The sequence below is a fragment of the Hylobates moloch genome, unplaced genomic scaffold (assembly GCF_009828535.3).
Source record: "Hylobates moloch isolate HMO894 unplaced genomic scaffold, HMol_V3 SCAFFOLD_14, whole genome shotgun sequence".
Classification (NCBI taxonomy): domain Eukaryota; kingdom Metazoa; phylum Chordata; class Mammalia; order Primates; family Hylobatidae; genus Hylobates; species Hylobates moloch.
The window spans coordinates 79,294,104-79,320,140 of NW_026652289.1; the positions used below are offsets into that span (position 1 = coordinate 79,294,104).

The window sequence follows — 26,037 nt, forward strand, 5'->3', positions numbered from 1 at the left end:
TGATTTACAAATATTAATTCTTCATTTTTCATAACAATCCTACACAGCAGATGATATCATCTTCATTATCGTTATCTTCATTTTAACAGATGGAGCAACTGAGGCACAGAGAGGTTAAGTTCTTAGCTTAAGGCCCACAGCTAACAAGCAACAGATCCCAGGATATCTGGCTGCCGAGTCCATACTCCTAACCACCATGCTGTACTCCTCTAAGATTAGGTCATATGTAACGAGGGGCTGGGGGTTAGGAAATGTCTGGATGCCAGGTTCCTTTAGCATGTCACTTCTCCATTGTGGAGACATTGCTTTTAACTTCTGTCAACTTCTACCTCTTCAACCTGGGGATTCTTTCTCTGGCCTGTGCCTCTCAGATGTTCTTAGGAGAAAAGATATGATCCAATGAAGATCAAAGAAATTTAAAAGTAATCACCAGAATGGCCTAGCTTAAGACACTGAGACTGGTGAGCTAAAGGTGAAAATAGCAAGATATTAATGGTTTTGATTGGATCTGAATCCCTTTTAGAAAGATATTAATGGTTTTGATTGGGTCTGAACTCCCTTTAGCAAGATATTAATGGTTTTGGTTGGATCTGAACCCCCTTGGTTACTTTCATAATTTGCATAAAAATTAATAAAATGCTTTTGTTGCTGTATTTATAGGTTAACATGAATGACTTCTGTTTGGTTTAAGTGAAACAAGATATTCGTTCCTACAAAATGTAACCTTAGCCAAGGACCTTAGAGAGTAAGGTTCTGTAAGTACTCATAGAAAGTAGCACAAGAGCCGGGTGCGGTGGCTCACGCCTGTAATCCCAGCACTTTGGGAGGCTGAGGCGAGTGGATCATGAAGGTCAGGAGATCATGATCGGGCTAATATGGTGAAACCCTGTCTCTACCAAAAATACAAAAAATTAGCTGGGCATGGTGGTGGGCGCCTGTAGTCCCAGCTGCTCGGGAGGCTGAGTCAGGAGAATGGCATGAACCCGGGAGGTGGAGCTTGCAGTGAGCCAAGATCGCGCCACTGCACTCCAGCCTGGGTGACAGAGCAAGACTCCATCTCAAAAAAAAAAAAAAAAAAAAAAGAAAGTAGCACAAGAATGTTAATTTGAATGATCATCTGCCATTTAAAAAAAACGTAAAAGGAATTTATTTACCCATCAGTAAGGGAATGGCTAAAATTAAAGAACATCCATGCGATCAATGGAACCCAATCACTAAAACAAATAAGGGCTGAGCACAGCATCTCACATCTGTAATCCTAGTGCTTGGGAGGCCAAGGCGGAAGGACCCAGGAGTTTGAGGTTACAGTGAGCTATGACTGTGTCACCAGACTCTGAGCTGGGTGACAGAGCAAGACCCTGTCTCTAAAAAATAAAAAATAAAAATAAGTAAGGTCAATCTGTACATACTTACCTGAAAAATATGTAAAAGTATGTATGTAACATTATATGTAATACATACATACATATTAAAATTGTATACATACATACATACACATTAAAATATGTATGTAACATACTTACCCGAAAAATATGTATGTAACATTTTTTAAGTGAAAAAGAACATTCTCCTTAAATTTAAAAAATTAATAACTGATGACTTAAATTTTTAAAAATTAAAAAATTTAAAAAAAACCAGGCCAGGTGCGGTGGCTCACACCTGTAATCCCAGCACTTTGGGAGGCCGAGGCAGGTGGATCACGAGGTCAGGAGTTCAAGACTAGCCTGGCCAAGATGGTGAAACCCCATCTCTACTAAAAACACAAAAAATTAGCCAGGCGCGGTGGCAGGCGGCTGTAGTCCCAGCTACTCAGGAGGCTGAGGAAGGAGAATCATTTGAACCCGGAGGGTGGAGGTTGCAGTGAGCTGAGATCGTGCCACTGCACTCCAGCCTGGGCGACAGAGTAAATTTTTAAAAATTAAAAAATAAAAAAAAAACGAGGCCAGGTGCGGTGGCTCACACCTGTAATCCCAGCACTTTGGGAGGCCAAGGCCTATCATCCAAGGTCGGGAGTTCAAGACCAGCCTGACCAACATGGTGAAACCCCATCTCTACTAAAAATACAAAATTGGCAGGGTGTGATGGCGCACGCCTGTAATCCCAGCTACTTGGGATGCTGAGACAGGAGAATTGCTTGAACCCAGGAGGCGGAGGTTGCAGTGAGCCGAGATCTCACTATTGCACTCCAGCCTGGGCAACAAGAGTGAAACTCCATCTCAAAAATAAATAAATAAAAAAAAATGAAAAAGAACGGCCAGGCGTGGTGGCTCAAGCCTGTAATTTCAGCACTTTGGGAGGCTGAGGTGAGTGGATCACTTGAAGTCAGGAGTTCCAGAACAGCCTGGCCAACATGGTGAAACCCTGTCTCCACTAAAAATACAAAAATTAACCAGGTGTGGTGGTGGGTGCCTGTAATTCCAGCTACTCGGGAGGCTGAAGCAGGAGAATCACTTGAACCCGGAAGGCAGAGGTTGCAGTGAGCCTAGGTCGTGCCACTGCACTCCAGCCTGGGCCACAGAGTGAGACTCTATCTTTAAAAAAAAAAAAAAATTATCATAGCATTATACCACTTTTATAGAAAAAGCACCCAATAACATTTGTTTTTGAAAGTCTATAACAACAGGCATGTGGATTTAAATAGAAAAAGTCTTTTAAAAGAGTACATACAAACCTCTTAAGAGTAGTTATCTCTGGAGAATTAAGCTGAACAAGGCTGGTCATGGTGAAAAGGAAATAAATTTTCACTTTCCAAACTTCCTGTTTGTGGTAGGTAAGATTCACCAAGTACAGACAAGCTAAAGCACAAGCAAGCATATGGAAACCATTAAACAATTGGAGAGAGATTAAGAAATAATTAATTATAAGTAAGCTGTGTATAAAATTTGACCAACTAACTCATGAGACAGATCATATAACCACTTAATGCACCAGTTATTTTATAATTATGCGTAAATTATTCTGCTCGCTTTACCAGACTTCTATTCCATGATACTATGAATTTTAGGGTTTTATTTTTATTAAAACTTGAAGAAGGGAGAAAAATGCCTTGCAGGGACTGTTAAGTCAATGGTTACTGCATTGGTCTTTTATTCCTCTATATTCTTTTTAGGAACTGACACAGATATTTATATGAACTATCGCCATATTTCACATCATTAAAAAAAACAACAACAACTTTAGTCCAGGCATGGTGGTTCACACCTGTAATCCGAGCACTTTGGGAGGCTGAAGCAGGCAGATCACTTGAGGCCAGGAGTTCAAGACCAGCTTCGGCAACATGGTGAAACCCTATCTTTACTAAAAATACAAACATTAGCCAGGCGTGGTGTTGTAGGCACCTGTAATCCCAGCTACTCGGGAGGCTGAAGTAGGAGAATCACCTGAACCCGGGAGGGAGGCAGAGGTTGCAGTGAGCCAAGATCACACCATTGTACTCCAGCCTGGCAACAGAGTGAGACTCTGTCTCAAAAAAAAAAAAAAGGAGACAAATTAAATTTAGCAGAGTTTATTTGAGCAAAGCAGTGTGAGCAACAAGCTTTTATAGGCCAAACATAGAAGCAAAGTAGAAAAATCACCTGATTGGCTACAGTTAAGTGGCTGCCTTATTTGGGGATGGTCTGATCACTTGGCTGCCTGTCACTGGCCGAAGCTTGGCTGTTACAAAATATACTCCTAAGTTAGGCTTTCCATTTGTTTTGCACCAAGTTAGGTTACAGTTTGTTAAGCATATAGGAACTCAAAGTACAGAGACAGCTTCAAGCTAGTGGCTCCTGCTTATTTAATTTAACATCACTGATCGAATGGCAGTGTGGTGTGATGAAAACAACATGACAGAGTTAGGGGACCAGTTCAGATTCTTTTGCTGAGTCTCTGGATAACTACTGCTGCTTAATATCTGCAGGTTCCTATTTAATCCTATTTAATCTTAAAAATAAAATCTATGATTCAAGAAGCAAGAGAACGGTATCTCTTGGTGGACATGCATCTCAGATGCTGGCAAAAGCTTTGTTAATTAGCTTACTAAGCAGAGCTGAAGATGACATCTGAAAGAGTGTCCTCTCCCTGCCTCTAGTATGTGTTGCCTCTGCTTCCTCCATGATCCATTCAAGTATCACATTGTGCAGTCATGGGAATCACCAGGGCCAGTCTCTCATACCTCTCCGCCTCCCCTCCTCTTTCTCCACTCTCAGGAATGAGAGAAATCCCAAACCCAGGACTTCCTGTGCTCTGTTGCCCAGGAGAGTCCAACCTGCGCATTACAGCCAGCATGGTCGTCCTAAAACGTGTCTAATCATGTCATCCCACTTTAAAATCTCTTATTATAGGCCGGGCGCGGTGGCTCACGCTTGTAATCCCAGCACTTTGGGAGGCCGAGGCGGGCGGATCACGAGGTCAGGAGATTGAGACCACGGTGAAACCCCGTCTCTACCAAAAATACAAAAAAAAAATTAGCCGGGCGAGGTGGCGGGCGCCTGTAGTCCCAGCTACTCAGGAGGCTGAGGCAGGAGAATGGCGACAGAGCGAGACTCCGTCTCAAAAAAAAAAAAAAAAAAAAATCTCTTATTATAATTCCTCACTATTTACAGCCAAGTCCACCCTCTTTGCTTGGCATGAAGGCCTTCATGTTGTGGCTCCAGTGCACCTTTTCACCTCCTCTCTTGCCTTCGATATTGAACTGCTGCCAACTCCCCACCCCATTCCCATATGCAAAATCTTTGAGACATATAAAAATGTCTCCAGTTTACTATATGCAGGCCCATATTCTCTTAGCAAAACTCCCAGAGGCCAGAGGTATTTCCAAATTCATAATTCTTTTCAGGTTTTTGACAAGTAACCCCATGCTTATATCATATAGTAGACAACACCCAGCAGGGTCTAAGACATCAGTTCATCATTACAAACATAAATATCTCTGCCAGAAACCTAAATATTCACATTAAGTGTGATACATTTGCAGACGACCTTAGGTCAGTTCAGGTCTCGTTTTACACTTAGCTAGGTATCTTCTTTGGCCCCTCTAGATCTACTTTCTACCGTTTTCCACCTGCTCTGTGCCATGGGAAACTGACCTGTCTGGACTTCAGCTTCACACTCTGTTGCCCTCAGGCTACTGATGGGGTATAACCAATGGGGAGCCCATCAAGCTCCCCAGGAAGGTTGGGGTATTTCCCTTGCCTGAAGAACTTTTTGAGACTCACTGTTGCTCTCAGTCAGTCATCTTCCCATGACTCTTTCCTTCTGAGTTCTAAGAAGCACTCCCTCTTCTCATCTCTTTGCATCTAGGAGTCATAACAATTCTATTCTTTCTAGTGCTAGGCTACTCTCTCACTTTCACACCACTATCCCTTGTGCCAACACTATCCCCTGTAGTGTTGTTTTTTTTTTTTCTTTTTTGAGACAGAGTCTTGCGCTGTCTGTCACCCAGGCTGGAGTACAGTGGTGCAATCTCCGCTCACTGCAACCTCTGCCTCCCTGGTTCAAGCGATTCTCCTGCCTCAGCCTCCCATGTAGCTAAGGCCCCTGTCACCATGCCTGACTAATTTTTGTATTTTTAGTAGGGACGGGGTCTCACCATATTGGCCAGGCTAGTCTTGAACTCCTGATCTCAAGTGATCCACCCACCTCGGCCTCCCAAAGTGCTGGGATTACAGGCGTGGGTGCCCGCCCCCCTTCCCGTGGTTTTTCTGCACCTCACCCACACCTGTATACAAAATTTCTTTATTAAATCTTCTTCAAGTGATCCCAATTTGAGAATGCCACTGTGTACTGATGGGTCCTCGACAAATGCAGCACACCCATGAGTTCAAATTGAGTTGGGTCTGGTTTTCCTGACAAATAGGTTAAGAAAAGCTTTCAGGCCGGGCGCGGTGGCTCACGTCTGTAATCCCAGCACTTTGGGAGGCAGAAGCGGGCGGATCATGAGGTCAGAAGATCGAGACCATCCTGGCTAACACAGTGAAACCCCGCCTCTACTAAAAATACAAAAAATTAGCCGGGCGTGGTGGCGGGCGCCTGTAGTCCCAGCTACTGGGGAGGCTGAGGCAGGAGAATGGCGTGAACCCGGGAGGCAGAGCTTGCAGTGAGCCGAGATCTCGCCACTGCGCTCCAGCCTGGACGACAGAGCGAGACTCCGTCTCAAAAAAAAAAAAAAAAGAAAAGCTTTCAGCTTTTTGAACTTTTGGGATTTCAGAATGAAAGATAAGATATTGTGAATCCATACACTATACTGTCTTTTTCTTCTGTTTACACACACTGTTCTCTCCACTTGGAATGTCCTTCCTTTTCTTGTCCACCTGGCTAACTTTTATTTAGCCTTTAAACATCATCTGTCCAATGAACATCAAGGGTAAATTACCACGGACCAATCCTCTGTAGACAACCCACCATCCAACAGTTCTGGGCATGTGTAAATGCAACAGCCTTGGAAAACTTGTGTGAGAATGGGGCTTGGAGCCTCCCCCTCTCGGTTCAAGCGATTCTCCTGCCTCAGCCTCCCAAGTAGCTGGGATTTACAGTCATGCACCACCACATCACATCCCGTTAATTCTTTTTCTTTTTTTGAGACGGAGTCTGACTCTGTCACCCAGGTTGGAGTGCAGTGGCACAATCTCAGCTCATTGCAACCTCTGTCTCCCGGATTCAAGCAATTCTCCTGCCTCAGCCTCCAGAGTAGCTGGGATTACAGGCATGTGCCACCAGGCCTGGCTAACTTTTTTTGCATTTTTTTTTTTAGTAGAGACGGGTTTCACCATTTGGCCAGGCTGGTCTCGAACTCCTGACCTTGTGATCCACCCACCTCAACCTCCCAAAGTGCTGGGATTACAGGCGTGAGCCACCGCACCTGTCTCATTCTTGTATTTTTAGTGGAGATGGGGTTTCACCATGTTGACCAGGCTGGTCTCAAACTTTTGACTTCAAGAGATCTGCCCACCTTAGCCTCCCAAAGTGCTGGCATTACAGGCATGAGCCACCACACCAGGCCCACATCACTTTTTAAGAATATTGTCTGGGTGCGGTGGCTCACGCCTGTAATCCCAGCACCTTGGGAGGCCGAGGCGGGTGGATCACGAGGTCAGGAGTTGGAGACCAATCTGGCCAACATGGTGAAATCCCATCTCTACTAAAAGTACAAAAATTAGCTGGGCATGGTGGTGTGCACTTGTAATCCCAGCTACTCGGGGACTGAGACAGGAGAATCACTTACCAGGAGGCGGAGGTTGCAGTGAGCCGAGATTGTGCCATTGCACTCCAGCCTGGGCGACAGAGTGAGACTCTGTTTCAAAAAAAAAAAAAAAGAATATTATAATCACACCCCAGAAATGGGTTACCATGCACAGTGTCGAATACATAAAACTAAACAAGATTCATTAACAAATGCTTTCAAGCTTTGTTGAACAATGAACCAAATTGTTAACTAAAATTTTAAATGTAGCTTCATTGGTTTTTTGCCATTTCCACTTTTCTTACTGTTTCTTCCCATTTTCAGTGGCTTGCTCTCCTGAGCAGGGACAGGAATTCCTGTCCTAAAGTTGGATGACATCTGGCTGGAACCATAAGATGTGTGCTGCGACAGAAACCAGAGCAGCTGGCAATCTGGGAACTGGAACTGTCTTCGTTGATTTTGAATATTTGGTCACCTTATCTGAGATTACACATAAACTCACTTTTTTTGAGTCTCTCTGAAGGCAGCTTTTATTGTGTAATTTAAAAAGAATTTTTTTATGTTTTTTAATGATCTGGGTTAATTTTAAACAAGGATTTATGAAATGTGAGCTGATGCCAGGAAAACGTGGATCAGTTGTTGCTTCCCTAAAGGAAATAGTAGTCTTTTAATAATATATCTTAATAAAATGTCTATATTTCTTTTAGGACTTAAAAAATAGACAAAGCAAAATATGGGTTAAGTAAGGTTTTGTGGTTTGTTTGAAAACGAAATTGTACATGGCCTGAATAAGAAAAAAAAAGTTCTAATTAGACTCTTGGTTCTAGCAAGTAGATACTCATTTAGATGTCCTTAAGAAAAGGTGTGAATTATATGAGTATCATATCATTTAGGATTAACATTGGCTATATGTGACAGACATCCAAAACAGTGGTGGCTTAAATTAGATAGTATTTATCTTTCTTGTAAAACTCCAGAGATAGGCAGTCCGGAACTGGCCTGGCTCCACGTCAATGGACCAGGATCCTTTTCTGCTGCAGACTACTAGGATTTCGGTCAATACATAGAAAATCTAGCCAACCGAAAGGAAAGGGGAGGATAAATGGAATTTCCCCTTCCTTTAAAGATGTGTCTAAGAAACTGCATACTCCACTTCCTCTGACAGCACATTAAACAGAACATAATAAAATGGCAGAACTTACCTGAATGGAAGGTTGAGCAGTGTAGTTCTCATACCAGAAAGCTATGTCCCCAGCTAAAAAGTGAAAGGTTCCTTAGATAGGAAGATGGCAAAGACAGATATTGGGGAAAATGAGTAGTTCTTTTAACCTTAAAGAATTATCCGTCCCATCTGATAAGCCGTTAGGCTCAATTTCTGCAGCCTTTGCCTTTCCTTCTTAAATAGCCAGCCATCTCCTTGTTCTTTAATCTAGGGGTAAAGAGAATTACAAAAAGAATTAGTCGTCTATGTTTACTTTACACTTTGCCCCTGGAGGGCAGAGCCTGCCATGTCAGGACAGTTTGTGGATGGCTGGAGCTGGAACCAATTAAACCCTAACCATGAGCCTGGAAAACAAGGTCTAGTTAGGAATCAGGAAGAGAAAAACGAATGCTGCAGAAGCCATCAACAAATATCACAATGTATAAGAGGCAGCTCTTAGTTAACACGTTCAAATCAGAATTCTTCATTTCTCTTCCAAATTGTACCTCAAAGTGCCCTACCACCCACCCAGTTGTTTAAGCCAAAAATTTAAGGGTAATACTTTAGCCTCTTTTCCTTCACTCCTTATATCCAATCTGGACCAGTTACATAATTTGCAGGTCCAGTGAAAAATGAAAACACAGAGATCCTTGTTAAAAAATTATTAAGAATTTCAAGACAGCAATAGCAGAGCATTAAACCAACTGTGGGGTCCTTCTAAGTGTGAGGCCCAGTGCAACTACATAGGAAGGCAGCCCTGCATCCAATATATATCTATATATTTTGCAAGTTCTACCTCTGTGATGGTAAATTTTGTGTGTCCACTTGACTGGGCCATGGTGTGCCTAGACTTTTGATCAAATATCATTCTGGATGTGTCTGTGAAGGTGGTTCTGGATGAGATTAACATGGGAATAGGTAGAGACAAAGTAAAGCAAATTGTCTTCCCTAATGTGTGTCAGTCCCATCCGATCATTTGAAGGCCTGAATAGAACAAAAGGCTGACCACCTTCCTGGGAAATAGAAGGAACTCCTTCTGCCTGACTGAGCTGGGTCATTAGTCTTTTCCTACTTGCAGACTTAAACTGAAACATCAGCTCTTTTTGAGTCTTGAGCCAGGCGGCATTCAGACTGGGACTTTCACCGTCTGTTCTCTTGGTTCTCAGGCCTTCAGACTCAGGCTAGAACTGCACCATCAGCTATCCTGGGTCTTCAGCTTGCCAACTGCAGATCTTGAGCCTTTTAGCCTCCATAATTGCATGAACCAATTCCTTATAATACTTTCTTTCTCTCTCTCTCTCCTTCCTTCCTTCCTTTTCTTCTTCTTTTTCTTTTTTGAGACGGAGTTTCAAAAAAAGCCTCCAGGCTGGAGTGCAATGTTGCAATCTCGGCTCACCGCAACCTCTGCCTCCCAGGTTCAAGCGATTCTCCTGCCTCAGCCTCCTGAGTAGCTGGGACTACAGGCATCTGCCACCACGCCTGGCTACTTTTGTATTTTTAGTAGAGACGGGGTTTCTCCATGTTGGTCAGGCTGGTCTCGAACTCCCGACCTAAGGTGATCCACCTGACTCGGCCTCCCAAAGTGCTGGGATTACAGGCATGAGCCATCGCGCCCAGCCCTTCTTTCCTTCCTTCCTTCCTTCCTTCCTTCCTTCCTTCCTTCCTTCCTTCCTTCCTTCCTTCCTTCCTTCCTTCCTTCCTTCCTTCCTTCCTTCCTTTCTCTCTCTCTCTTTCGTTCTTTCTTTTCTTTCTTTCTCTCTTTTTGCATATACCTATATATAGACATAAATATATACAGATAGATCAACTACATCCATTTTATACATATATATAAAACATCCTATTGGTTTATTTCTCTGGAAAACTCTAATACAACCTCCAAAACATTTCTTAAATTGGTACACTTCTCCCCATCTCCATGACAATGTCTCTGGATCTCTGGTTCTGGACTAAGTTCCCAGTACCTGCTTTCACTTTTGCCTCTTCTTCAATGGTGTTCAATGAGACAAGAAAACCACAAGGATAGGCCGGGCGCAGTGGCTCACACCTGTAATCCCAGCACTTTGGGAGGCCGAGGCAGGCGGATTACCTGAGGTCAGGAGTTCGAGATCAGCCTGGGCAACACGGTGAAACCCCGTCTCTACTAAAAATACAAAATTAGCCGGGGGTGGTGACACGTGCCTGTAATCCCAGCTACTCTGGAGGCTGAAGCAGGAGAATCACTTGAACCTGGGAGGCAGAGGATGCGGTGAGCCGAGATTGCACCATTGCACTCCAACCTGGGCAACAAGAGTAAATCTCCGTCTCACCAAAAAAAAAAACAAAAAAAACCCCACAAGGATGGAGATAGATATATACATACACACACATATACATACATATGTAACAAAACAAATATATAAAAATCACATGTTTTATTCATAAAAATGTAAATATATAATATATAACATCTTATAGAAAATCTATGTATATAAATATATTTAAAATATAAACATTGATAAAATTTTAACTATAAATTATATATAAATACACTTATATAAAATATAAATAAATTGATATATATATACACTTATTATAGAACTTTGACCTTAGAAAACCGTGGGAGCTGATTAAACACTATATGTGCCTGGTGCCAGAGGTTGGGGCTGGTACTTAGAAGGGATGATGAATGCAAAGTGAGGACATAAGGATCAACTAGCATCTGGAAAGAGAAACATAAACCTACAAGGACAGACCTCTCAGTACCTCCAAGCTTCCACAGATATTCTAATGCTCTGCCCTTAGTCATGGAGCTAAACATGTTTCTGGCCTGGGACTTAGAGAAGCTAAAGGAGAACATCTGGCAGGAGTTGAAGGAACTGTGGGCTGGTTGTTGCCCAAGGCCAGCAAGGTGAGTCAGCAGATTACAACAACATGGGTGAGCTGGGATGGGTGCCTGTGCCCTGCGCAGACCTTTCAAGTGTAAAAACAAGCTACTGCTTCCTTCTCACCTTTCAAATACCATGCAAAATGCCTCCCATGAGGCTTGCTAATCCTGAGTCAGGTAGCAAAGGAAATTTTTGAAAAAAAATAAAAGGCCGGGCGTCGTGGCTCATGCCTGTAATCCCAGCACTTTGGGAGGCCGAGGCGGGTGGATCATGAGGTCAAGAGATCGAGACCATCCTGGCCAACATGGTGAAACCCTGTCTCTACTAAAAATACAAAAATTAGCTGGGCATTGTGGTGGGTGCCTGTAGTCCCAGCTACTTAGGAGGCTGAGGCAGGAGAATCGCTTGAACCAGGGAGGCGGAGGTTGCGGTGAGCCGAGATCACACCACTGCATTCCAGCCTGGTGACAGAGCGAGACACCATCTCAAAGAAAAAAAAAACACAAAAAAACAAAAAAATCTCGGTTTAGCTAAACTGATACAATACAACCCCACACTCCTTCAACTAACTCCAACATGGCAGCAGTAGGGTTCATTTAAAAATACGAATCAGGCTGGGCACAATGACTCAAGTCTGTAAGCCCAGAGCTCTAGGAGGCCAAGGAGGGAAGATCACTCGAGGCCAGGAGTTCAAGACCAGCCTGTGCCACATAGCGAAACCCGATCTCTACAAAAAAATTTAAAAACTAGCCATGTGTGGCGGGTGACATGTGCCTATAGTCTTAGAAACTCGGAGGCTGAGGCAGGAGGATCACTCGAGCTCAGAAGTTGGAGGCTTCAGTGAGCTATAATCACGCCACTGTACTCCACCCTGAACAACATAGCAAGACCTCGTTTCTAGAAAAAGAAATATATATATATTTTATATATATATATACCCACACACATAAATCAGACCATTTTTCTTTCCTGAAGTCTTCCAAATGCTTCCCATTGCATTTAGAATAAAATCTAAACTCTTTACTGTAGTTTACAACACTGCATAGGATCTGACCCCTACCACTTCTCAGAGCTTCTTGCATTTTGTACCACTTTCTCCTTGCTCACCATTCCTGAGCCATTGGCCTTCTTTTTTTTTTTTTGGAGATGGAGTCTTGCTCTGTTGCTCAGGCTGGAGTGCAATAGCACGATCTTGGCTCACTGCAACCTCTGCCTCCTGGGTTCAGGCGATTCTCTTGCCTCAGCCTCCCGAGGAGCTGGGATTACAGGCACCCACAATCATGCCCAGCTAATTTTTTTTTGTTTTGCATTTTTGTAGAGACCAGGCTGGTCTTGAACTCCTGACCTTTCGTGATTGCACTCCTTGGCCTCCCAAAGTGCTGGGATTACAGGCTTGAGCCACCACACCTGGCCGCCATTGGCCTTCTACCTGTTCTTCAGTCACTGAGGTGATTCCTGCCTGAGAGCCTTTGCACCAGCTGTAACATCTGCCTGCAACATTCTTTCCATTGATTGATCTTCAGGTCACCAGCTCTTTCTTCTTATTCAGATTTCAGCTTAAACATCATCTCCTCGGAGACCTTCCTCCCTGACCACTTAATCTAAAGAAACCCACCATACTTCAATATTCTCTGTCACATCACTCTGTCTTAATAGTCGTTTTCACCATTAGAAATTATCTTATTTATTGTTTGCTTGTTTATTTTCTCTTTCCCACCACCATCACTATCAGAATGTAGGCTCTATGATAACAAGGATTTTCTTGTTTCTCTGCTTGGCACATGATAGTGCTCAATAAATGTTTGTTGAGGCAACTGTAAACCAAAAACAAAATTCTAAGCTCCCCAACCAATTGACTGGATCCTTCATCTTAGCCAAGGGCATTCCAAAGTTAACCTCCAAACTAGTTAAGGCCATGATAGGAAGGGGGAGTTGGACATGCCTCATCATACTCTTCTCCCTCTGGAATTCAGGCACAGCTGACCAACATTAACATTAAAACAGAGACTTTAAGACTGACAAAACAGACTGTAGCAATAAGATACCAACATGACAGATGGTAGGCCCTGAAAAAAATAGAAGTATTTTACCCCCAAATATATTTCTTTGATGTATTTTGAAATGGCCCTACAACGTTGTCTGTTGTGGGGAAAATCTACATTTTGTAGAGAATCTACTTCCTTTTCTAGGTCTTTTCCCTGATCCAGGAGACAATTAACTAAGAGCATGACACCTTTCTAAGTCTGATAAGGAATATCTACAACAAGCTTGTTCAATCCGCACACCACAACAGCTATGAATGTGGTCCAACACAAATTTGTAAACTTTCTTAAAACATTATGAGATTTCTTTGCAATTTTTATTTTTATTTTTATTTTTATTTTTGAGAAGGAGTCTGGCTCTGTTGCCTAGGCTAGAGTGCAGCGGCACGATCTCGGCTCACTGCAACCGCCGCCTCCCGGGTTCAAGCGATTCTCCTGCCTCAGCCTCCTGAGTAGCTAGGACTACAGGCATGCGCCACCACGCCCGGCTAATTTTGTATTTTTAGTGGAGATGAGGTTTCACTGTGTCTACCAGGCTGGTCTTGAACTCCTGACCTCAAGCAATCAGCCCATTTCGGCCTCCCAAAGTGCTGGGATTACAGGCGTGAGCCACTGTGCTGGGCCTTGCAATTTTTTTTTAGTATATTCTATGTGTGACCCAAGGCAATTCTTCTTCTTCCAGTGTGGCCCAGGGAACCCAAAAGATTGAACACCCCTGATCTACAATGTATTCTCTCTAAAGCCTGCTACCTGGAGGCTTCATCCACATAGTAAGAACCTTGGTCTCCACAATCCCTAATTCTAACCAAAATACTCCCTTGTATTAATTCCAGGTCTTTAGATAATAGCTTAACTCTTTCAACCAACTGCCAATCAGAAAATATTTGAATTCACCTATAACCTAGAAACCCCCACTCTGAGTTGTCCCAGCTTTCCAGACAGAACCAGAACAATTCGCATCTGACACGTATTGCTTGATGTCTTATGTCTCCCTAAAACATATAAAATATGCTAGGCACGGTGGCTCACACCTGTAATCCCAGCACTTGGGGAGGCCGAGATGGGCAGATCACCTGAGGTCAGGAGTTTGAGACCAGCCTGGCTAACACGGAGAAACTCGTCTCTACTAAAAATACAAAAAATTAGCCGGGCGTGGTGGCTGGCACCTGTAGTCCCAGCTACTCGGGAGGCCGAGGCAGGAGAATCGCTTGAATGTGGGAGGCGAAGGTTGCAGTGAGCCGAGATGGTGCCACTGCACTCCAGCCTGGGTGACAGAGCGAGACTCTGTCTCAAAAACAAACAAACAAACAAAAACCAAGCTGTAGCCTGACCATCTTGAACACATGTTCTTAGGACCTCTTAAGACTGTATCTTGCGCCATTATCAGTCATATTTGGGCTCAAGATGAATCTCTTCAAATATTTTACAGAGTTTGACTCTTTTCATTGGCAGAATGAAAAAAAATGGATTGATATGAGTTTATAGGGCTGCTATAACAAAGTACCATAAAATGGGTGGTTTAAAATAACAGAAATTGGGCCAGGCATGGTGGCTCATGCCTGTAATCCCAGCACTTTGGGAGGCCGAGTCGAGCGGATCACGAGGTCAGGAGATAGAGACCATTCTGGCTAACATGGAGAAACCTCGTCTCTACTAAAAATGCAAAAAATTAGCCGGGCGTGGTGGCGGGCACCTGTAGTCCCAGCTACTCAGGAGGCCGAGGCAGGAGAATGGCGTGAACCCGGGAGGCAGAGCTTGCAGTGAGCCGAGATCGCGCCACTGCACTCCAGCCTGGGCGACAGAGCGAGACTCCATCTCAAAAATAAATAAATAAATAAAATAAAATAACAGAAATTGGCAAGGTGCAGTGGCTCACACCTGTAATCTTGGTACTTTGGGGGCCGAGGCAGGCGGATCACCTGAGGTCGGGAGTTCGGGACCAGCCTGACCAACATGGAGAAACCCCATCTTTACCAAAACTACAAAATTAGCCAGGCATGGTGGCACATGTCTGTAATCCCAGCTACTCCGGAGGCTGAGGCAAGAGAATCGTTTGAACCCGGGATGCTGAGGTTGTGATGAGCCAAGATCGCACCATTGCACTCCAGCCTGGACAACAAGAGCAAAACTCCTTTAAAAAAAAAAAAAAACCACATCTACCATCTTCAAGTCATTCATGCGGCCTCATCCCTCCTGGATGTCAGACAAGAATTTGGGTGCCATGAGTGCAGGTGCAAAAGGCTGTCACACTGACCCTCCACTGACCTGTTAACACTCAAGCTGTCTTCAGACTGCAAAGCTAAAAGGGCACTGAAACACTCCTTCTGCAGCTTCATAGGTCACGGGCAACCCCCCAGCCACTGCCGTGGGGGCTGCATGGAGTTTTGCTCCTGCTGGTGCCCCAAAATGCTCACGCCAGCTCCTGAACCTATTCATCTGTGCTTCCCCTCCAGCAAAGGGTAGAACACGGAGGGACCAAGTTAATTGAGTCTGCCCCTGCTGGCACCAAAGTGGCCAGCTAGTTCTAGTCCCTGTGTACTCCAGTTTCTGCCCATGAAGGGGTCAGGGAAATATCCTGCTTTTCATAAGGACACCAGTCGTTGGATTTAGGGTTCATTCTAAAACCTAGATGATTTCACACTGAAAATCCTTAATTACATCTGCAAAGTCTCTTATCCAAATAAAGCCACATTCAAAGCTACTCAGGGTTAGGACTGGAACATATCTTTTTAAGGGACACAGGACAGATTTCAACTCATTACAGGGCTGATGTAAGGTTTCTATCATGCTTGCTTCTTCAACTGAGACAGAGTCCCTTATACTATAAGGCTTACAGATTAGACTCTAAACTTGAAACTGCCTATTAGGACTACTAGTGAATGCTTTATGCCACAAGAAATACAGACATTTTTAGGTAATGAAGAAAGGAAGATTTTTATGTTCCCCTAAAATATTAATGTTACAGGGGTGTCAGTGGGGGGTGTAAACAATAATTAATAATTAATTGAATTAATTAATTCCAGAATTAGGAATTTGATTGCAAACCTGTCAATGCACCTCTCAGGGTACGCTGAGTACCTGAATGCTTAACAATACTTGGCAATGTGATAAATTGCCTGGATTTGTAAGTAAAGTTTCTGACAATGTAACAGCTGGAAGGAGAAATGACCTTTGTTTTGCATTTGTGTTAACATTTAAGAGGCTCTAGAAGGCCGGGCGCGGTGGCTCACGCTTGTAATCCCAGCACTTTGGGAGGCCGAGGCGGGCGGATCACGAGGTCAGGAGATCGAGACCACGGTGAAACCTCGTCTCTACTAAAAATACAAAAAATTAGCCGGGCGTGGTGGCGGGCGCCTGCAGTCCCAGCTACTCGGAGAGGCTGAGGCAGGAGAATGGCGTGAAGCCGGGAGGCGGAGCTTGCAGTGAGCCGAGATCGCGCCACTGCACTCCAACCTGGGTGACACAGCGAGACTCTGCCTCAAAAAAAAAAAAAAAAAAAGAAAAGAAAAAAAGAGGCTCTAGAAACAAACCGTTCTACATTGCTGTTGGGAAGCCATTTGGAAAAACCAGGCTTGTTGGAACAAGTTGCTATGGGAGGAACTTAAAGCAAAGCATTGCTGGATAAGCTCAAAACTTCCTGTGAAAACTTGAGATATCCTCTCCACTTCTTGTTCCTCAAGAAGTCATTAAAGGGGAGGGAGAGAGAAGACTGAGTATCAAGAGAACTGTTGAGGCCGGGCGTAGTGGCTCACGCCTGTAATCCCAGCACTTTGGGAGGCCGAGGCAGGTGGATCACGAGGTCAAGAGTTGGAGACCAGCCTGGCCAACATGATGAAACCCCGTCTGTACTGAAAACACAAAAATTAGCAAGGCATGGTGGCGTGTGCCTGTAATCCCAGCTACTCGGGAGGCTGAGGCAGGAGAATTGGTTGAACCCGGGAGGCAGAGGTTGCAGTGAACCAAGATTGCACCATTGCACTCCAGCCTGGACAACAGAGCGAGACACTGTCTCAAAAAAACAAAAAAAAACAAAAAAAACTGTTCAGTGTTAGAAACAGAGGCACCAGTCCAGCCATACAGAGCTGTCAGTGAGGAAGATTACCTTTAGCCACCTGAGTTCAGATTTCTAACTACTAAAACCCTTGATCATAAGGTAAGTAAGTTCTTACTTTGGGTCAGAGAACACAACAAAAAAGCCCGGAACCTTAAATAAAAATCATGCTTACTAAGTATTTACCTAATTGGGAAGCCAGAAGAGATCAGTAACATCTCATATATTTACCCCTAGAATCTAGCAGACACCAGAGACAGACTTAAAGCCCACAACATTACTTGCAGATGGGGACTGAGAAAGGAAATGCTTAGTCTGTTCTGGCTTTTGTGAAGAAGGGCATTTTTTTTTTTTTTTTGGTAGACTCTACCTGTGAGAATTCTATCACCAGCCTCCAGAAAGTAAGATCCAGAAACAGGAGAAAGTCACAATGTCAAGCTCACTTCACTCCATAAGCAAAAACCATTGTTCCTCCCACCCTCCTTGGTTGGCTCAGACCCTTGTCCTAAGAGTCAGAGTGAAACCACCTTTGCAAAAATTGTAACTGAGAAAATTGTGACTGACCTAATTGACTCCATCTTACTTTTAAACCTTCAAGTTGTGCTTGTTCATTCTTGGGTGTGGGCCCAACGAACTTTGGGAGGAACTTAGTTTACAGTTTAGCTTTGAAACAAAGACAATAACAGCCCTTTCCCAAAATAAACATCCTTCCTGCCTGGGGGCTAGACTGCTTTTTTTTTTTTAAGGATTAACAAATTAGCTACAGGACTAGAAATTATGGTTTAGGAGTCATGCAGCTGGAAGTGGCAAGATTCCGAACCTCCTCAAATTGTTCCTGGGAATAACATCACTATTGTAGAACCCAAGATCAGTGCTTGACGTATTTTGCAGACCCTACACTTGATGGATCGGCTGGCACCACCCAGATCAATAAACTGGCTCATCTGGTCTTGTGGCCTCCACCCAGGAAATGACTCAGTATAAGAGGACAGCTTCAACTCCCTATGATTTCATTTGTGAGTCAACCAATCAGCACTCCCGATTCACTGCCCCTGCCCCAACCAAATTATCCTTAAAAACTCTGATCCCTGAATTCTCGGGGAGGCTGATTTGAGTAATAATAAAATTCCAGTCTCCTGTACAACCAGTTCTGTGTGAATTAAACTCTTGGCTACTGCAATTCCCCTGTCTTGATAAATTAGCTCTGTCTAGGCAGTGGGCAAGGTGGACCCTTTGAGTGGTTACAAGGGGTGCATTCAGTGGGGTCGAGAGGTTGGTCCTGACTCTAAATATGAACAACTATGGCGAAAACTCTATGGGGGATTTCTGCCTGCTTCCAGGTAACTCTGGAACCTCAGTACTACCGAATTTGAACCAACACATGGGAAGTGAGGAAGTGGGGCAGGAGTCGGGGTGTGGAATAATGCAATACCTAACCAGACCCAGAAATCCAATAGGTATTATCACCAATGGAGCTTTAGAGATTTCCAGCAATCCTTTAGGAGATTGGGGCTAGCCTGTGAGCTGCAGACAGTCCAACTGCCCTAAGTAAAATACAGTACAGCCGTATTGTGCTTCATCTTCTGATCTCAACTTATCCCCCACCCTTTCCTTGCTCCAAACCCCCCTACTCCTACGCCACAATGCTCTCAGAAGTTGTGTTGCACAATGTACAAGAAGTTGCAAGTATTATTCTCAAGGAAGTACAGTATATGATGGGAAGGAGAGAGTTCTATTCACCAAAAATCATCTTAAGAAATAAGGATTTCTACTTTGGGAGGCCAAGGTGGGCAGATAACCTCAGGTCCGGAGTTGGAGACCAGCCTGACCAACATGGTGAAACTCCGTCTCTACTAAAAATACAAAATTAGCTGGGCACGGTGGCGCATGCCTGTAATCTCAGCTAATCGGGAGGCTGAGGGAGGAGAATCGCTTGAACCCGGGAGGCGGATGTTGCAGTGAGCCGAGATCACGCCATTGCATTCCAGCCTGGGCAACAAGAGCGAAACTCCATCTCCAAAAAAAAAAAAAGAAGAAAGAAAGAAAGAAGGATTTCTTTGTTGAAAAAATTCCTTGACAGTTGCTTGGGGGTAGAAACTGACACCTGAGGGGTACAGATTTGGGTGGACTATCTGCAGAAGGCAAGCAGATGACTTTGTAGGTTGTTCCACAGAGGGAATGGGAAGAGGAGAAAGGAAAGATAAGAGAGATGGGATGGAACCAGGAGATGTCAGCTCCTTGCCAGCCTGTCACTTAGGGCAGGAGGCAGCTTTAACACCATTAAAAGTCAATTTCAAAAATGTCTGTTTTTTAGCCGGGTATGGTGGTTCATGCCTGTAATCCCAGCACTTTGGGAGGCCGAGGCGGGCGGATCACCTGAGGTCAGGAGTTTGAGACCAGCCTGCCTAACATGGTGAAACTCCGTTTCTACTTAAAAATACAAAAAAAAAAAAAAAAAAAAATAGCCAGGCTTGGAGGCTCGTGCCTATAATCCCAGTTACTCGGGAGGCTGAGGCAGGAGAATCGCTTGAACCCAGGAGCCGGAGGGTGTAGTGAGCTGAGATCGTGCCATTGCGCTCCAGGTTGGGCAACAAGAGCAGAACTCCGTCTCAAAAAAAAAAAAGTCTGTTTTTAAAATATTCCAAAAAACATGCAAAATATCCTAAAATTATGGACTCCTTTCAAGTACAATTATTTTGGTAAAAGATGAAAGATTTATAGGATCTGAAGAGAAACTAGAGAATCAAGTACAATTATTTGGATAAAAGAAAAAGAAGAAAATTTTTAGAAAGAAAACATTTGCATATAATAACTTTCTGAGCTTCTTGTTAAGAACCTGGTGAGCAGTAGGTGCTCCAATTATTTCCTGCATGAGTGACTCTCCTGCCACTCCCCACTTTCCCAACCTGTACTTCCCACTCCAGCAATTACTCGTATTTCCTGTTTGCCATTCCTTTTCTCACTGTGTGTCTTTTGTGGTTGGAATATTCTCTGCCTGCCTTTCCTTTCCCCACCCTCCTCTAAAAGCACACTCTCTTGTCCACTAAGCAAGTTGCTACTCATTTTTCTCCCTGCCTCCTACTGTCTCCCATGGGCAAGGCAGTCTCTCATTTCTACCAGGTTTCAACTCAAAAATCACAGAAGTGGGCTGAGTGCAGTGGCTCACGCCTGTAATCCCAGCACTTTGGGAGGTCGAGGTGGGCGAATCACCTGAGATCAGGAGTTCAAGACCAGCCTGGCCAACATGGTGCTAAAAATACGAAATACTAAAAATGCAAAAATTAGCCAGGCATAGTGGCAGGCACCTATAGTTCCAGCTACTTGGGAGGCTGAGGCAGGAGCATCACTTGAACCCAGGAGGCAGAGGTTGCAGTAAGCTGAGATCGTGCCAATGCACTGCAGCCTGAGTGACAGAGCAAGACTCTGTATTTAAAAAAAAAACAACAACACAGAACTTCTTATTAAGGCCATCTCTGGCCATCTACTAAAATGCCAGCATCCCCACCCACACCCCCAAATCTTCACAGCTCTCTTCTGTGCTTTTTCTCCTCAGTTCTTACTAATATTTAACATATTATATATCTTATTTGATTTGTTGTCTGTCTCCCTCAGTAGAATATAAAATCTATGAAGACATGGATTTTTGACTTTTTGTCTGCTACTCTATCCCCCTTGCCTAGAACAGGACTTGATACACAGCAAGTGCTTAATATATGCAGAATGGATGGATGGATAGATGGCTGACTGAAGCTGCAGCTCAGGGACCATCTGCACCTGGAACCCCCAGGCAGATTTAGATGTTCTTTCCTCCTATATATATCTGCTCTTATCATATTGTATTAATACTTGTTTGTATGTTATTTTCCCCTCTGGGCTAGAAACTAATTTAAGGTTCAGGGCCTAACTGCTTCATCTTTATATAATTAGAAGTGAATATTTAGACCTTGGTACATGATATGTCTTATCTTTTCTTCTTTTTTTTTTGAGACAGAGTCTCGCTCTGTCGCCCAGGCTAGAGTGCAGTGGCACATCTTGTCTATTTTTATTATTACTTATTTACTTAAGACAGAGTCTTGCTCTGTCATCCAGGCTAGAGTGCAGTGGCATGAACACGGCTCACTGCAGCCTTGACCTCCTGGGCTAGAGCAATCCTCCCACCTCAGCCTCCTGAGTAGCTGGGACTACAGGCACATACCACCACGCCCGGCTAATTTTCATATTTTTAGTAGAGACAGGGTTTCACAATGTTGGCCAGGCTGGTCTCGAACTCCTGATCTCGTGATCTACCCGCCTCGGCCTCCCTAAGTGCTGGGATTACAGGTGTGAGCCACCGTGCCCGGCCTAGGTTAAATAACTTCTAAGGACACAACTAGTAAGCTGCAGCATTAAGATACTAACTCAAACGTATGTCATGCACCCCCTTTATTTTTCATTCTCATACTATCTTTTCTTCACCCTGCCACCTCTGCCCTACCATGTTCTGTCCTGCCCCCACATTTTTTATTTATTCATAGTCTACCCACTACTGCTAGTTCAAATTTCACATATTCAATGAAATCTTCCTTGATTACTCTTATTCATGTTAATTTCTCTTTTTTTCCAGAAGGCTCCTGAGATAACTCTCAGGGTAAATGGGGGAGGTTATGACACGGGGCATGTGGCCTTGGAGAATAGCCTATTCAAGTCCTAACTGCTTTCACACTCTATATTCAGACTCTCCATGCAAAGGCCAATTTGTTTTGCAGGTAATGGATAAAGAACGAATCTCACCCTCCAGTGGTCCCCAATTTCAGGTAGTGTTTTCTCATGATCTAGATGTATCTCCTAAGGCTGATGTGGCTGATGATGGATGCAATTGTTTGCATTATTTGGCTGAGCTAAGTTTCCCAGGAGTAGCTGCAGAATGGAGCAGATTTACAAGGATTATCCGGACAAACAGCATCTCCACTTTGGGATTAGCATTTAGGACACCAGAAGTCTTTCCTTTCCCTTCTCCATCCCTGCTTCTGTTGGAAGCAGACTTCAACCCCTCCCAAATCTGACTGCTTCAGGGTTCCTACATGAGAAGCAAAAGCTCATTTCCTATTCGCCATTTCCTCATGCTAACACATCCAAAACAGAGACTTTTTGTTGGCTCAACTGCTTTCATTTTTTTGGTAGAGGAAAATATATCAACATTAGAAACCATTGATTTTTGTTGCTGATGGTCCTCAGAAATAATGCAAAAAGTTGCTTAGAGTTAAAAAAGTATGCCTGATAATCTGCTTTCATTTCCTCCTTTCTCAAGGTGATACAATTACAATCAGAACCTGCAAAAAATCCACAATAAATTCTTCTCTAATGCCTTTTGCACTTAAGATCTTTAGTAGATACCTTAGCATCTTATTCAGTAATAACGCGCCAGCTTAGTCTGTAACTATGTATTTGGTCTTCAATTGTGACTACATAAAATGCTGAAATATCTATAACTTGGGAAGCAGCAAAGTTATAAATGCAGGTCTGGTATTAGACAACCTGTGTTCAAATCGCACCTCTATCGTTTATTAACTGTGTGACATTAAGTTCCCTAATGTCTCTGATAGCCTCATTTTCCTCATCTTAAAATGGGATCCTACCATTTCATAAAGTTGTATTCAATATGAGTAATTAATAATGATAATAGTTCTTTGAAGGCCTACTACACCAGGAATTATGTTGGGCACTTCACACTCATTTTATCTAATTGTGAGAACAGGGCTTCGTACACTGTAGACAACCAAAACATACTGAATGATTGAGGCGGGGCTAATGAGGTCCGCAGCTGGCACGCCATTAGAGGAGTCGCGAGTGGAGCTCAGTCATGTCTGTCCACAAAGCGCCTGCGCTTGACCTCTACGTTATATTTACTTTGGCAACGTACAAAGTGGTGAGGACAGACCTAGCCCGGAGGGCCCCTAATACGTTGTCGTCTTCTTATCCCCGGCCCTCTGCGTTAGAGAGGGCTGCCCCGAATGGGCTTCGAACGCTGACTCGCCCTTTTCCAGTCGGCCCTTGAGCCCACTAGTCCGGGCTACAGCGTTTTCCTAACCGAGGTTTAGAGGTGAGATGGAAAATGTACCCGTCTTTATTCTATTCTCTCCCCCGCAATGACAGGGTGAATGGCGGTGGGGTTAGGGGCGCGTCTCTGGAGTCCCAGTGCCCTCGGGATCGGAGGGCCGCTCAGAGGCGACAACGGCCCTGAAATTGGGGGAGCTTGTTTCCAGCCGGGCCGTGTCCCTGGGCGCGCCAGAGCGCCGCGCCTGCGCGCTCAGCCCGTTGCCGCGCCGGCCCTGCGGACGTGCGCGCGCTGCCTTCGCGGCACCTGGGCCTGAGGTGCGTGCCTCCCGGGCCCTCGCCAGCTCCAGATGCGTGAGGAGGACTTCAGAAACCCGACTGAGAAGTGGAGCGACCCCCAGGGAGGGTCGGACCTGCCTCAATACCGCCAAGGTGCCTGGGGACCCAAGAACGGGGGCTCCACAACCTCAGTTCCTGAGCTCCTTTTGCTTTCTCACTTCCCCACCTATTGAGTGCGTCTCACGCGGAGCAGAAATTTGAGAGGAAGGCGTAGAGGGATTTTTTTTTTTCTTGCTGTGGGTTGTATCACATGTGGCGTTTTCATCCTGGCTGCAGCCAAAGCAGTTTTTACCCTTGCCCTTCCTTTCCTGGCGTGGGATTTTGTGGTTTCTGGACTCGGCTCGACCATTACGTGCTTATTATTGGTTGTGGGCCCTTAGAACGAGGACTGTGTGTCGGTGTCCTTTGTCCAGTGTAGTCCACTGGGAGGGAGAGGTGAGGGTTCAAGGCCAAGAGAATGGGCCCGGGGCGAGTGGGGCAGAAGCAGCCGCCGGAGATTATTCCCCAACTGAAAGTTGTGTGTTTCTCTTAGGTCTTTCATTTCTTGTTCGCTTACTTTCGTGAAATCCTCACATCGTTTTAATGGTACTAGTCAAGACAAGAAAATCAACAGGCTTTCAGCCTTGAGGCAACATTGGATATTATTGAGGTCAGTTTTTACAGTTTTTACAGTCTTCACATAGAGTATCTTGTTCTTGTCAGGATAAATTCTGGATTGAACCACTGAGCAGATCTACTATTCTTTTATTTCAGTTTAAGATAAGAAAAATTACAGTCTTTTTTATTTTTATGTTATCAACAACAAAAAAATCGGTTGAAATGGGATTTGGAGCTCCATGAGTGCGTGAGGTGAGGATCCCTAACCTGGCTCTCAAACAAGAGATACGATCACTACTTGCCACTAATGGTTCTAACAATCTAGGGCTCCTAGTAAGTGCTTTTCCACGTGGTGGGAGGCAAGTGACAACAGTTATCCAATCTTAGTGCTAACAATGGATGATTAACTATAGCTCCTTTTTGGTACAGGAACAGTAGGTAGCCAATCCCTGTTTTAGTCAGAGGTGGTTGTGGTGTGTGATTTTTTTTCTTTTAGGCGTGTTCCACGAAAGCATTTATTAAAGGGAAGAAGAAACATACAAAAGGAATTGAATTTGGCTCTATACCAAAATCCTCTGTGTGATCATTCAGTCCTGACATTGGACAATTACCAGGCTTTGCCTGACTGGCCTCAAGGGCCAAGCTGCCCTCCCACACCATACTCGATATGGGCCAGTGCATTGCAGTTTTCTGGAGGGGGTTGCAGTCAAGGACTCGCCCTGCCCCTCCTGCTAAATATGCAAATCCCATAACTTCTTTCCTAGCCTGGGTACCTCCATTTGGAGGCCCTCCTAGGAAGGACCATGGCTAAGACACTTTTCTCCATTTTTGACCCAGCTTCTTTCACTCCTAGACCTTCCCCTCCCTTTCCTATTCTAAAGTTCCATAAGAGGCAGGAGATTTTTGTTAGGGGCTCCTTTCAGTGAGAGGATTACCTCATATGCACTGCATCAACTGACCCTCACCCAGTGTCCTTGTATTTAGTAGACCACTGGGGAGCCAGTGCCTCTTTTTACCACTTGCTTGCACTGTCACAGTAAGTGAATAAAGGCTTGATTACTTTTGGTTTGACTCATTGTCCTGATTGACTACCTTGGCACCTAATTGCTGCCAAGTTATTTGCAGTTCACTGGATTCATGACTTAATTTTAATTATCATGACTGTTGCTCTGTATTGGCATGTTGAGAGATTTTGGAGCTTGTTCACCTGTAATTTCTCTAATTAAAGCTACTGAAAATGCATATTCACAGCACCAAGAGTTGATTGTTGGTTAACATATCTGGGTTATATGATGTATTTTATTACTGCTATACTGGCTTACTGTCAGATTATTTTATTTTGCGTGGATTTATGTGGCATTTTCCATTTGGCCTGTAATTAGATGATTTTTATTTAAAATAAATATTTTGGAATAATATGGGTCAAGTGAAGAAAACCAGACACTTGCTTTCTTTAGTAATCTTGTCTCATACTATGGGCCTCTATCTTTCTCACCTTAATAGATCACTTGGCCACTTTGAATAAAGTGGTTGATTCGTTGTCTAGTATGGAGAGGCATGTTAAGAACAGCTTTCATAAACTTTACTTCTTCCTACAGAAGTTTCACAAAACAATATTTATCCTTGCTATATAGTATGCAGTCTGATACTTTCTACTATTATTTGTCCCCTATTTTTATTTATTTATTTGTTTTTAAATTTTTTTTGAGAGTCTCGCTCTGTCTTCCAGGCTGGAGTGCAGTGGT

General features: G+C 44.0%; 1 protein-coding gene and 1 long non-coding RNA gene across 6 annotated transcripts in view; one reads left to right on the plus strand and one right to left on the minus strand.

The window, feature by feature from the left end:
- On the minus strand, window positions 1-23,626 carry LOC131381171 (uncharacterized). Of its 4 annotated transcripts, none has more exons than XR_009209709.1 (4): window positions 23,421-23,626; window positions 8,365-8,591; window positions 2,672-2,795; window positions 1-376 (listed from the first exon to the last, which is right to left on the minus strand). It is a non-coding gene; the product is annotated as an uncharacterized LOC131381171 (long non-coding RNA). The 4 variants fall into 4 exon arrangements; XR_009209708.1 differs by having other exon boundaries at window positions 23,090-23,626; XR_009209710.1 differs by lacking the exon at window positions 23,421-23,626 and adding an exon at window positions 9,373-9,567.
- The window catches only part of ZNF770 (zinc finger protein 770), an 8,792-nt gene continuing 6,038 nt past the window's right edge, over window positions 23,284-26,037 (plus strand). Inside the window, exons 1-2 of one of the 2 annotated variants that reach the window (XM_032175260.2) lie at window positions 23,284-23,402; window positions 24,228-24,344. The gene's annotated coding sequence lies outside the window, so the exon portion shown is untranslated. Of the gene's footprint in view, window positions 23,403-23,629; window positions 23,789-24,227; window positions 24,345-26,037 lie in introns of those variants that run through there. The other variant, XM_032175259.2, reaches the window with a different exon arrangement.